The 5,824-nt window shown below is 43.1% G+C and overlaps 1 long non-coding RNA gene across 1 annotated transcript; it reads right to left on the bottom strand.

Annotated features, from left to right (window-relative positions):
- Positions 1-860: 860 nt before the first annotated feature.
- On the bottom strand, positions 861-1,193 carry LOC113035284 (uncharacterized). Its single transcript, XR_003274332.1, has 2 exons — positions 1,127-1,193; positions 861-1,047 (listed from the first exon to the last, which is right to left on the bottom strand). It is a non-coding gene; the product is annotated as an uncharacterized LOC113035284 (long non-coding RNA).
- Between the last annotated feature and the right edge of the window lie 4,631 nt (positions 1,194-5,824).

Genomic DNA, 5,824 nt, shown 5'->3' with positions numbered 1-5,824 from the left:
CTCTGGTATCAGCAGCAATAGTCCTCAGAGAAGCAGCCCATCTGTTCCAGGACTGCCTTCTGAGTTCTAATAAATTCACTCTAGGAAGTAAAAGTACAACAAAACTCTCTCCTGTCCCTGCAGGGACTTACACAAATGGATTGTTTGATTATTCAACTTTTGGTAAGTGTAGGCACCTTTCCAAGGGCCACATGTCAGTGTTTGATATCAGGAGTCAGTCTGTGTTTTTCCAAGTGCAAAAAGAAATTTTGAAAAAAAAAATACTCATAGATTTTATACTTCAACTGAACAAAGCAGTAGTCCAAGGCAGTGGATGAATGTCCACTCAGCTCAGGCTCCAGAGTCAAATGAGGACTGCCACCTTCAGGAGATAGTTGCGATGAAGTTCATCTGCAGGAGCATCGTCTTATTGATGTGTTACAAATATTTAGACTTTCTAAGCAGAATCATTTAATAATTCATTTAAGGAAGACAGCGCACCTCCTTTGGTGTCACACACTGGTGTGCACATAATCCCCAGAACGGCAGCAACACCAAGAACACTGTCAGTATGTCCAGTTCCGCGATTCAAATCAGTGCACCTTTCATTCAAAGTAGCCTCTTCCTTAATAATGTATAACTGCCTCAAGTGGCCATTTAGGGATCTGCAAATTTTGGCAACTCTGCTTTTGTTCTGTTTTTTTACACCAAAGGTTGCTGCTTATTGTTTAATGCTCAAGCATCAACAGGAGAAAAAGTACATGATGATGAACAATGATGTGATTTCAAGAGTAGCGCTTTCTCATGCAGTATCTGTCACGGCCCAGCGGCACGAGGGAACAGGGATGGACACAGGCGCAGAAACCAACCCGGAAGCGAGGTGACAGAAAACAAATGATTTATTTCCGCCCACAGGTAAACAAAGGTGAAACACAAAGCGACGCCACCACACTAGTGGCGCGTAGGATTCGTCGGGGATAATGAGGGCGACCTAGACACCTCTAGGAGACGGCTGAACAGCGGGGACCACGGGGAGGTAGAAACAGGACTAGGTAGGGACCGGGGGCACTGGAACAAGAGGAGATCACGATCAGAGGGATCCAGCAGACAACCAACAATCCTCCGCAGTTGAATTGAATTGCCTTACTTGGTTTCAGATGGAGGGGACAGGTGGAGCGGAAAATCCGGAAGCGGTCGAGGCGTGGGGAGGCAGGCAGGTGAGCGGTGGGCCGGCAGGCCACGTGGTGTAAGCAGCAGGCGGCCCAGGTCCAGGAGGACGGGAGCGAGGGGAACAAGATCTCCACTCCGGGTGCTATCTCTGAGGACAAGAAAGACAGGTGAGTCATCACACGGCGTTAAGACAAGGTTTAGGATGCTCCACTGAACTAACATGGGAATAGCAGATACTCAGGCGATGAGTGGTTGAGAGCGCAGGTCTGATATACCGCTGGCACGATTGCTCACAGGTGGTCAGCCAGGGAGGGGCAACCGGACTCCGCCTAAAGGAGGAGGAGCCGCTGTCTGAGACCTGTAGGTGCCCAACCAGACCATGACAGTATCACATGTAAAACACACATATGTCCTTCATATGTTCACATACAGGTGCTGAAAAGTCTGGGTTATGCCAGAGATTGGTACAGACTAGAATAGGCCTTTATTGTCATTGTACACAACAATGAAATTATGGGTTTGTTTTTTTAGAATAGAACAATCTGTTTTAGAATAGTATAGCATCTCTGCAAGTGAAACAGCACACGAATATGTTAATTACTCCCACGTATCGACACACTATGTTCGTGAACACGTAAACAAAAACAAAACCTGCAGATTGTTGCAAAAAATGCGCTAAAGTGTGCACACTCGAATGTATGAGACTGAGGCACAGCAGTCACGTATACAGACAGACAGAAGTGGTGGATGGAAGCTTGTGAAAATGATATCTCGAGATGTTAAATATTTAAATCCCCAATAGTTTCACAGCTGGTGCCAGCAGATAGCAAAATCAAACATGCAATATGGCGTGGGCTCACCGACACATACACACATTCACAGAAATAAACTGTAGACTCATCTACGCACGTAATACTTTATACACGAGGAAAAATTACAGAATGTTTGCATCAGCAGATGCTAATAAATATTTATGACTATTAGAAAAACATGGTGACCTATAGAAAGAAAGAGCAGTCAGCACAGAGGGAAATGAGCAGCTGCTGAGAACTTATGATGACAAACCAAACACTTAGAAGAGTTTATTAAGCAGATTTATGAGAAGTGGAAAAAAACCTAAACAGATTGTTAGATATCATTAAGTTCTTTCTCTGTTTCCCTCTTTTCCATTCTCCTGTTCAATTTTTTATTAACTTTTCTATCAAGCTGTATTAATGCAAGTCAAAACTCTCTGGTGCCTGAGCAAATGACTATACAGGCCAGTACCAAATGAGAGCAGACAGCTTGATGGGCAGAAAGTCAGCCATACTGAACATCATCTTGTCTGTGTCTCTTTTAAAAGGTGTCAGATGGCAATTAATGTTCAACTGCCTAAAACTGAAGCAGCTGTCAAAAATGACAAGACGAAGGTATTTTTTCTTTTTAGACCACAGGGAAGATGACAAAACTCTGCTGCCAGCCGCACGACGAGCTCTGTGATGGCCTCGCTGAGAGAGGTCCAAGTTAATTACATAAGAAATCCTTAAATCTCTTTGTTGCAGTGTTGTGACACGGCTGAAGGTTTTTTCGGTTGCAGCGGGGCAGCAGGTAGCTGTGAGTCTGCAGCGGCAGCAGCGTGACCAGTCAAATCCGCATTAATTAAATGAGCTGCCGCTCTGCTGCTGCCTGCCCTGCCAGCAACAAAACAGCTGATGAGCAGAACCTGATCACGGATCAATGCCCAGGCCTCTCTATAAGTGACGCAGGAGCAGGACTGAGACTCTGGACTTAAGCCGTGACTGACTTAATTCCAGTTACACGACTGATCAGTTTGACAGCCCTGCAATGACAAGGGAGTCAAGGGCAAGACCAAAAACACCCACTCCTCTCTCAGATTAAAGAGCACCATGTCTTCTATGGAGTTAAAGCTTTGCTGTACTGACCTCTGTAGACTGAACAGTAGAACGCTGCAGAAACTTTCCCTTGAGAACAGGAACCTTTTAAGGAAACTCAGTTTTTCTACCAGCATCCAATCCAAACCAAACCAATCCTAAGCCCTCTGCCTACACCTTCTTTCACTCTGTTTTCAAGGTTGCATGGAGATTTTGCTACATTAAAGATAAATTTTGTGGAGACTAATTACAAAACATAACTGAAACTTTCATCGCCAGGGGCAGAATTTCACCAACTAATATGCTGCTGTTCTTTTAACTTCTGATATTTCTTTTTAGCTACCTGCTTTTTTCCAAGTAGGCTTTACCTTTTGTCAGGCTGCCATGTGAATGAAAATGTGCTCTTAATGACGGGCTTGGTTAAATAAAGGTTACATTGATCTTGTGGTACAGGTTAATATTATACAGCATATCCTTAGTTCAACTTCAGTTATAATCTGCTCAACATAGTGCAAAAATATTTTGGACATAAACACATAGATGTTTCTCTACATTTTGTTGATAGATTTAGTCACAAAAACCAGGAAAAATGAGTATTTGCACTGATTATAATCACTGATTGTGATTGTCTCAAAGTTACTTACCCATCACCCATCAAAATCATTGAATTTAGATGTTCCAATCACTTTGATGGCCACAGGTATATGCTCCTGAGAACCGAGGAAAAAGGAATCTTCCCATTGAATGTTTTTTTTGTGTGATTTCCTTCTTCTTTGGAGCGAAAAGATGGCACCCAAACACATGAGAGATCAATGGAAAGCCTGGGACTTAATAGGGTAGCTCAAATAAGTCAAAATATATAGGCCAAAAACACATAGGAAGGCACATTTATGAAGGACATAAATGAATATGCTGGTTCTCAGTAGAATATAAAACCAAGCACCTAGACATGCATACATTTGTGAAAGAACAAGTCAGGAGATCAATGAATTCCATCATGGTGCAATGATAGGATGCCACAACAAGTGCAACAAGTCCAATCGTGAAATTTCCATGCTCTCAAATATTCCACAACCAGCTGTTAGTGGTACTATAACAAATTGGAATCAGTTGGGAATGATAGCAACTAAGCCATGAAGTGGTAGGCCAAAATCCCAGAGCAGGGTCACCTGATGCTGAGGTGCATAGTGCGCAGGAGTCGACACCTTTCTGCAGAATCAATCACAACAGACCTCCAAACTTCATGTGGGCTTCAGATTAGCTCAAGAACAGTGCGTAGATAGTTGCATGGAATGGGTTTCCATGGCAGCTGCATGCAAGCCTTACATCACCCAGCGAAATGCAGAGTGGTGGACTCCAGAGCAATGGAGACGTGTTCTCTGGAGTGACGAATCACACTTCTTCATCTGGCGATCTGATGGACATGTTTGGGTTTGACAGCTGCCAGGAGAACAGAACTTATCTGACTGCATTTAAGATTTATCACATTTAATTGTGATATTATTGCAAACAGATTGCATGTTAGTGCTAACTTGAACCCAGTTCATTTAAAAACTGATACCAGACCAATTCTGTGTTATTGCTGTCTTAGCACATGATAGTCAGTTTGCAAACAGCATTTGGGCTCGGGCCTAGTCACCAAAGACAAGGACATTGCAAATGGATTGTACACATTCACTATAATTCTGGTCATGCAGTGGTGTCCAACCAGTTTTTAAGTACTGTTATACAGCTACTCTACACTGTTGCAGGCTTGCTAATTACAGTCAGTAAAAGTGCAAAACTGGTTTTGAGCTCAATATAAAAAACACTCCACGAATAAAAAATTATTTTATGTGAATATTTTAGGAGTGACTCAGTAATAAACTGTCACAATCTGGTTGTAGGGACTCAGGCGCAGAGCGGTTAAACGTGTCCAAAAACAGTTTATTTACAGCACCAGTGCACAATATATACAGTGAAGGGAATCCAAAACTCCAGGGAATCACAGGGTAGCTCTCTCACACTCGCTCACGTTCACACGGCAGGGAGGTCACAGGTCCGGGGAGGAAGGTCTGAAGCAGAAGAGAAGAAAAGACACAAACGAGTCACAAATCTCAAATTACTAAGCACAAGTTCACAGGAGCTATGAGAAACACTAATGTCAGTAGTACAATCATCCAGCAACGAGAGGATCTGTGTTCCAGCCTCAAATAGTGCTCCCGGTGATGACAGGTGATTGTTGTCAGGTGTGTGGGCCAAGGGCGGGAGCCCACAGTGAGCTCCGCCCAGGCAGAGATGGAGAGAGAGATGGAGAGAGAACCAAAACAGCACATGTAGCCTTGTGGGGCCGGCCGGGCAGGCACGGAGACCATGACATAAACAGAATTAAACCGTTTTCCTGAAAATTTCTAAAATTATACAATCAAAAATAAACGTTATAATGTATCCATGCCTTCTGTTTGCCCTCTCTGTGTCTTACCATTTGTTTGAGTAAATTCTTCGTCATTCTTTCAGTTACTTGCTTTATGTTCATGCTAGCTCCTCATGTGGCGTACTGTGTTTATACTTTCCTGCTTTTTACCTTTTTACCTTTTCCTGCTCTTGTTATTGTCTTGATATCATCTGTACCATCATTCTCCCTTTTGTGTGTATTTAGTCTTGGCCTAAGTTTGTTTTGGTTCTTTCTTTTATTGCCATTTTTTCCTTGTTTGTATCTTCAAGTTGATCTCCCGTGGTTTCTGCAGTTGGATCTACACTTTATTATTGCCTCAAGCATGACGACAGCTGTTTGGACATGTGGGAACATCCAGGTTGCATGTCGG

This window comes from Astatotilapia calliptera, chromosome 13 (assembly GCF_900246225.1).
Source record: "Astatotilapia calliptera chromosome 13, fAstCal1.2, whole genome shotgun sequence".
NCBI lineage: Eukaryota > Metazoa > Chordata > Actinopteri > Cichliformes > Cichlidae > Astatotilapia > Astatotilapia calliptera.
The sequence above is the reverse complement of the archived record's forward strand: the minus strand, read 5'-3'. Positions and strand labels throughout refer to the sequence as shown.